The 7,879-nt window shown below is 30.6% G+C and overlaps 2 long non-coding RNA genes across 3 annotated transcripts; one reads left to right on the top strand and one right to left on the bottom strand.

Annotated features, from left to right (window-relative positions):
- Window positions 1-1,002: 1,002 nt before the first annotated feature.
- On the bottom strand, window positions 1,003-1,706 carry LOC123888874. Its single transcript, XR_006802335.1, has 2 exons — window positions 1,442-1,706; window positions 1,003-1,334 (listed from the first exon to the last, which is right to left on the bottom strand). It is a non-coding gene; the product is annotated as an uncharacterized LOC123888874 (long non-coding RNA).
- Window positions 1,707-4,804: 3,098 nt separating this feature from the next.
- Window positions 4,805-6,025, top strand: LOC123888873. 2 transcript variants are annotated; one of them, XR_006802334.1, is made up of 3 exons: window positions 4,909-4,923; window positions 4,964-5,641; window positions 5,739-6,025. It is a non-coding gene; the product is annotated as an uncharacterized LOC123888873 (long non-coding RNA). The 2 variants fall into 2 exon arrangements; XR_006802333.1 differs by having other exon boundaries at window positions 4,805-5,641.
- The last annotated feature ends 1,854 nt before the right edge of the window (window positions 6,026-7,879 follow it).

Genomic DNA, 7,879 nt, shown 5'->3' with positions numbered 1-7,879 from the left:
ATAACCGCCTTGCTTGGAGAGGAATTCATGGGTAGTGGGCGGTTACTTTCCTTCTTCTCCAAGCTTCTTCCTTCTTCTCCAAGCTTCTTCCTTCTTCTCCAAGTTTCTTCCTTCCTTTCCAAGTCATGGTGGATCACGCTTATCATGTGTTTTTCATGGTTGTTTTCACACTTCTCCTTTAGATGCTCCCATTGGACTTTTTCGTATTGGGCCTTAACAAATCACACCCTGGTCCATGGCCCGGTACACATATCTATGCTGCAACAAATCATACCATAGTGCATCTTTTTCATTAATACCCCTCCATTTCCATTTGCTAAGCAAAGCCACATTAAAAAGTTCCAAATTTTTTACCCCTAAACCACCTTGATCTTAATTAATTATTTACAAAAGAAATCTCAAATCTCATAAATTATCAATGAATACAAACTTAAAGAGATATAGAAAATAATTCTTATGCATTTATTTGAAGTGAAATCTTATTATTAAAATGAATTTTAAAATGAACAAACTCAACATATAAACATAAAACAACCCATCGTTAGTAATTGCTTCGGTGGTGAATTTGGTAGGGATCGATGACCACGGTTCGATTCACCGCAACTGTGATTGGGAGGGGGCTAGAACCACTTGATATCAGAACTGATCCCCGAACCAGTTTAAACTACGGTGAAAACTAAAAAAAATAATACATAAACACAATAAATCCATATTTTCATATATATATATATATATATATATATATATATATATATATATATATATATATATATATATATATATATAGAAAGAAAGAAAATTGGATGTCCCCGTTAGCTTAGCTCAGTGGTAGGGACATCACACTAAATGTGTAGGAGTCCGTGTTCGAACCCGGGACACTCCACTTATTCACTTTTAAAGTGGATTTTCTAGTCACTAAGTTACTTGAAAAAAAAAACAAAAAAAAAAAGAAAGAAAGAAAATTGGATATGAAGACCATTGTGATATATCAAAATTAAGATATAGAAGAAGAAAATGTAGATAATATTTTTCATAGTCTATGTCATTTCTCTTGCATTATCTTAAAGTACAAAACTAACAAGCTATGTGAAATTAGAAAAGGTAAAAGAAAACTCATTTAATAGGTGATCACAATCCTAAATAAGAAATTGTGGAATATTCTAGTAGTGTGATTTTTTTTTTAATTCTTTTGGGTGTGACAATCATATAATATCCATAAAGCTATAATTATTGTCATGTACAAAAACCATTACGACACCTCAGTTTTTTAGGATTTGAAATGCGCCCCTTGGGAAATGATGGACAATCACGATCCGTTATACATGAAATGGGAACTGTATTGTAATAAAAAAAATGATGTTATTAAAATGAAATGAAATATTTTGTACGAAGTAATAAAGAAGGAAATTTGAAAAGAAGATAAAATTGATTTACTAAGTACTTGGAAGTTTTGGAATTTGCGTTGAAACAAAAACTAGGGAAAGAAGAATTATCATAACATAAACAAACTTGAAAATTTTATCCATATTTTCCACTCTTTGAATATATCAGATGGAATTTTATTTTATCACTTTACAATTTATAAGGCTTATGTTCTTCTTACACCACTTAAATAGTTTTTCCCTTTTTTTTATATATTATATATGAGCAAAGAGTTATAGGATTAGTGTTATTAGATGTTTTTCTGATGTCTACTAGTCTCTATGATGTTTCTTAATGCTCTTAATTTACCTAAAAAAAATAGTTTTAAGTACTTATAGTAAAAAGAGTTCCAATTTTCTTTTATAATTATTATATGTCTCTAAAGTACGACAATGCATTAATTTGCCTCTTTAGTACCTTTAGTACAAGTTAATTCATAATTTTTTTTAACAATATTTCAATATCTTATAACCTTTCATGATTGAAAAGAGAAAATCATAAAATAAGAATAATATTTTATGTAACACTCTAAACCCCATATATAATAATCATAAAAATTAATTGGTGGTTCTACACAGTGGATATACAACACCCAAATATTTTAGGTATTAATAATACTAAATTAATTGCTGGTGTTTCTTGATTGTGGATGCCACATTTATCTTCTTCTAATTTGAAAAGGAGATAAAATTGATTTACTAAGTACTTCGAAGTCTTGGAACTTTTTGCGTTGAAACAAAACCTAGGAAAAGAAGAACTATCATAACATAAACAAACTTGAAAATTTTATCCATATTTTCCAATCTTTGAATATATCAGATGGAATTTTATTTTATCACTTTACAATTTATAAGGCTTATGTTCTTCTTACACCACTTAAATAGTTTTAAGTACTTAGAGCATCTCCAATAAAGGTATATAAGAGAGTTTTATAGACTAATGATACAATACCTTATTTTGTTTTTATTATTGGACCCTGACGTGGCACATAGGGTATCAAATTTCATGATACCGGTACCTTAAATAAGGTATCGTATCATCAATTTAATGTTATTATTAGCTTCCATATACGTCAAAATATTACCGTTGACATTTAATGACCGGATCTTTTTTTTTCTTTCTATTTTTACTATATAGGAAGGTTTTATTTTTTTGTTGTCTTTCATTTCATAAGTTTTTTTTCAATTTCGTTTCTTCAACAACAGTGCAGAAAAGATTTTTTTTTCTTCTTGTAGTTGGATGTTAATTTAATAATATTTGATATTATTCTATATATTACACAATTTTTATTTGTTTTGTTCTCAAGTCATATTTTATTTGTTTTCTATCAAATGGATCCTAATATCTATAATAATAAAAATTAATTATTATATTTTTCATTATATATTTCCCGTCATATTTATGCATTTTTCACAATTTTTTATTTATTAGCATGTATTTCTCATTATATTTAATTAGTAATTTATTTATCTACGTATTTATTAAATTAACTAATTTTTATTTTTATTTAGACAGAATAAAAAAATAAATATAAAAGGGACCATTTGTTATTAATGTATGATACTCAAAAAGTGGTATCACCATTGGAACAAAATATGTATTTACATGGCATTATAGGGACCACTTGTTAGTAATGTATGATACCCAAAGTGATAATACCATTGGAGATGCTCCTATAGTAAAAAGAGTTCCAATTTCTCTTATAATTATTATATGTCTCTAAAGTACAACAATGCATTAATTTGCCTCTTTAGTACCTTTAGTACATAATTTTTTTTTAACAATATTTCAATATCTTATAACCTTTGATGATTGAAAAGAGAAAATCATAAAATAAGAATAATATTTTATGTAACACTCTAAACCCCATATATAATAAATAATAATCATAAAAATTAATTGGTGGTTCTACACAGTGGATATACAACACCCAAATATTTTAGGTATTAATAATACTAAATTAATTTATGGTGTTTCTTAATTGTGGATGCCAAATTTATCTTCTTCTAATTTGCTGTTTTTTTTTTTTTGATAAGCAAAAAATTGAATTATAAGGAGTACAAGGGGTACTCATCCCTTACAATTCAAATAAAATCACCCTAGACAGACTAAAGGATTGTTACACCAGTCAGAAAATGCTAAATTAACATTATTCCCTAATCGCCCTAAAAGCCAAAACCAAGAAATGTAAATAATTTTGTTCACTAAAGAAGATACATTAACTCAATCTCCTCTAAATACAATATTATTTCGAAAGCACCCAGTTAACATTTTTGTGCCCCCATAGGTTGTGAATGAGAAAATCATCGCTTTCTTTGTTTCTTGAAGTAAACAAACATCGAAAACACGTTTTTGAAGAAACAAACTCAACTGCCGCTGTTTAGCACTTTCACCCCACCCTCTCATATTCAAAGAGACGATCTTCAATGATGGAGAGATTGTTGTTGCTCCCTCCTAAATATCATATTCATAATTATCATATTAGTAGAGCATTTTTTTATTGAAGAATAACTATAATGCTTCTGTATTTTTTTTGAACGGCCAAATGATATTTATATTTAAAAAACGAATTGGAAAAAAGTACAAGTGATACTCAATCCACTTCTAAAGAAAAAGTACAAATAGTACTCCACCCAATCCGAAGAAACCATACCCAAAACTATCAGCTATACAATCAAAAAGATTCGTACACCACTCATAAAACAAGCAAGGTGTACCAATCTTTTTTGCCAAAAGCCATTTTTAAGAAACAAGCTTAATTCTATCCACCATCTCTTGTAGCTCTACAATTCTCCCCAAAAAAATCCTATCATTCCGAGAGCGCCATAAAGTCCAAATGTTGGGATGATTGACATATAGTAGATGCATCATTTTCTATAATTCTAGAGAGATTTGAAGAATTGGAACGAATGTGACACATATAGTCCTTGTGTGACCGGTGGCAATGTGGCCTTCGGTTTTCCCGATTCCATGATATTTTTTTAGTTTGAGTTGCTTTTGGTTTTCCATTTGATGAAGTGAATGGTGCCCTTATCGTACTTCTTATGGTTATCTAACTAAGACATTAATTTGTTCTTCACAATTTGACATGCCTGCAGTACATGCAGCAACCAAAATATTTCACAGTTTTGAAATCGTAACTCTAGGAATAACATAGATCTAATAATATTGTGATGATTCAATTTCTATATCAATTGTTTTTATAACAATATGCTAATTCATATTTTTCTTTTGTGTTTTCGAATTAATTATTTTCTAAAAAAATAAAAATTTAATGTGTTCATCATCTTCTTCTGTGTATTCATAATCTTCATCACCATGTGTTCATCATTTTCACCAATTTCATCAAAATCCCAAAAATTTAAAAAACACTGTTGTCAAAATTAATTAACTCAAACAAATCAAAATTATTTTCGGTAAACCTTAAACATATTCATCATCTTCAAAAATCAAAATCCCTAAATTGATCATATTGCATGATACTCTACTACTTGAAGTAAGGTTTTGCTTATCAAAAAAAAAAAAAAAAACTTGAAGTAAGGTTTTATTCTACACTTGATTATATTGTTTAGTACAATATACATTAAAGTGAAAAATCGCGAAACAGAATGAGAACTTTGTTTAGAATCAATTATGAGGGAATCTTGGATTATAGAGTAAAATATCATTATAGAATAATTTTCTTTTGAACTGTAGGTACTTGTTGATGGCATTAATGCATATTCCATTTTATGGCTTCTTTTTGGTGATTCTAGAAACGAAACACTATTTCTTGTCAAAATGGTTTCCATCATCTATTTCCGCTTTATTGTCAAACAATATTATTTTTAATTTGTGATTTTTCGTTTTCTATCATGAAAGCTTATAAACTAATTAAAGAAAAATTGTTAAAAAATATGGATTATTTAAATTTGTATATTTTACATGACCTCTTTACAAAAGTTGTTAAAGGGGCAACACATTGGTGTACTTAATTAAGAGACAGCTAATAATTATAAACAAAAAATGGAAGTTTTTCACAACTCTGAAAGTACTATAAAAACTATTTATTAATTGATGTAAGGAGAACAATAGCTTTATAAATCAAGACGTGATAAAGTACAATTCTATGTAATACATCCAAAAGGTGGAGAAAATATGGATAAAATTTTCAAGTTTGTTAATGTTGTGATAATCATTCTTTCCCTATTACTTGTTTCAATACAAAGTCAGGTTTATGGTAAACCAGTTTATCTCCTTTTCAAATTTCCATCTTTATTTCTTACATTATATTTTATTACATTTAGTAACATTGTTTTTCTCTTTTTACATTATAGCTGCCAAGCCATGTAAAACTGATGGTGATTGTCGAGTCCGTTCCTACCGTGCTTCCCATCAATATCCTGTAAGAATGAGGTGTCGTAATGGTTTTTGTATAGAAGGCTAATTATAAACGTATTACTAAAATATTCCATGAATTCTTCTTTAGGTGATGTGATCACCCATTAAATAAATTTTCTTTTAGCTTTTCTAATTTCAAATACCTTATTAGTTTTGTACTTTAAGATGATGTAAGCGAAATGAAATAAAGCATGAAAAATATTATCTAAATTTTCTTCTTCTATATCTTTTCTTGTTCTATATCTTAATTTTGAGATATCATTGTGGAAGCTATGACTAAACATTTGAATTCTTGGCATAGCCGTCATTTGTCCTTCGGTGGTCGCATCACTCTGATCAATTCTGTCTTGGCTAGTATACCTCTTTAGTTTTTCTCTTTTTTTAGGGCTCCTTGCTGTGTGCTAAAAAGTATTGAGAAAATTCAGAGGAACTTTTTGTGGGGTGGTGGTGCAGAGGAAAGAAAGGTATGCTGGGTTAAATGAGATCAAATTTATTTACCCAAGGATAAAGGTGGTTTAGGAGTAAAAAATCTCGAACTCTTTATTTTGGCTTTGCTTAGCAAGTGGAAGTGGCGTTTTTTGAATCACGATAATGCAATTTGGGCTGACTTGCTTCAGAAAAGTAAATTAAAAAAAAAATGCTTACAAAATTAAAAGAGGAATCTCGTTAAAAATTGATCCTAGGATCCGAGGATCATTGCTCTGATACCATAGTGTAACGCCCCGAATTTTGATCCAAGACATTACGTTTAATTATATTATTTCTAGAAAATAAACTTTTCTTTTATTATTATTTATAATTTATCACAAAACAAATCATAACTATTTTTTTAAAATTTCGCTATATCAATTGTTGAACCGAAAATATAGAAATTTATTGAATCCAAAAATATTACATGTCATGAACTTCAAAAATATTTAAATTACACTTAAGTAAAAACTCTTTTTTGTTTCCCGCGCACGCAACGATTCGACACACCAACAAACCTACTGTGAATTTTTATTATTCTGCACTTTATTATTTTGTTCCCCGACACGTCAGCCAATGGCGTGTCCTGCTCGACATAACGGATAAGCAGCACGTTAAACACGTGCTCATCTATCCACACATGTTGATCCATTCCTCCATAGCTTAACAGCTAAGCAGCACGTTTAGCACGTGCTCATCCATCCAACCACACTTGAGTCACGGAGCTTATTCTTACCCGCGAATAGCGGAACAGCTCCAACCAAGATAGAGGCGAATAACGGCCTCCCCTACGATACAGGGACTATCTTGGCAGTTGAGTCTATTGGGCCGGTTATCCCGGCCCAATAGACCAACCTTTGGCCCAGCGCTGGGGGCAACTATATAAGCTCTCCTAGACAGGAGAGCCAGGTATTCTGAATCATTACTCACTTTCTTTCTCTATCTTCTCTTTGTATCTCTTTTACTCTTTGCTGACTTAGGCATCAGAGTACCTGCAGGTACAAACCCCCCTTCGGTGTGGACGATTTGCTCAACGGACCGGCCATCAACCTTTCTGATCTTCGGGTTAGATCAGTAACATTGTTTTTCTTTCAGGAGGATGCAACTGGATGATATGATACAATAGATACAACGACCCTCAGTTATTGGTTAAATTGGAGGGTCTATGTGTGCGTAGTTTCTGTTTTGCTGCCTATGGTTCTTGCGTGTCTAACAATATGGAAGCGTGAAAGTTCAAGGAAGCTAACATTTGACAAAGGAGAAAACCATCAAGACAGGAATTTGTGTGGCGATGAAGCATGGAAACCATGCCTTAAAGACATTCACCCTGTTTGTTTGCTTGCTTTTCGAGTTATTTCATTCTCTTCTCTTTTGGCATCGCTAATTGCTAAAATCCATGTCAGTGGTGGCCGAACATTTTACTATTACACTCGGTGAGTATTCTCATTTAGTTGTCATCTATCTTACTCGATGATTTAACGATGTACTAGTGACCAAATTATCCGTTTTGATTTAATCATTATAATTGAATTCAAAATCATTTAGAATTTTTAAGCGATCTTAGGCTATGTTTGGGAGGGAGGGGAGGACTTGGAGAAAAAGGAAGGAC

The sequence above is a fragment of the Trifolium pratense genome, linkage group LG6 (assembly GCF_020283565.1).
Source record: "Trifolium pratense cultivar HEN17-A07 linkage group LG6, ARS_RC_1.1, whole genome shotgun sequence".
NCBI classification, from domain to species: Eukaryota; Viridiplantae; Streptophyta; class Magnoliopsida; order Fabales; family Fabaceae; genus Trifolium; species Trifolium pratense.
The sequence above is the reverse complement of the archived record's forward strand: the minus strand, read 5'-3'. Positions and strand labels throughout refer to the sequence as shown.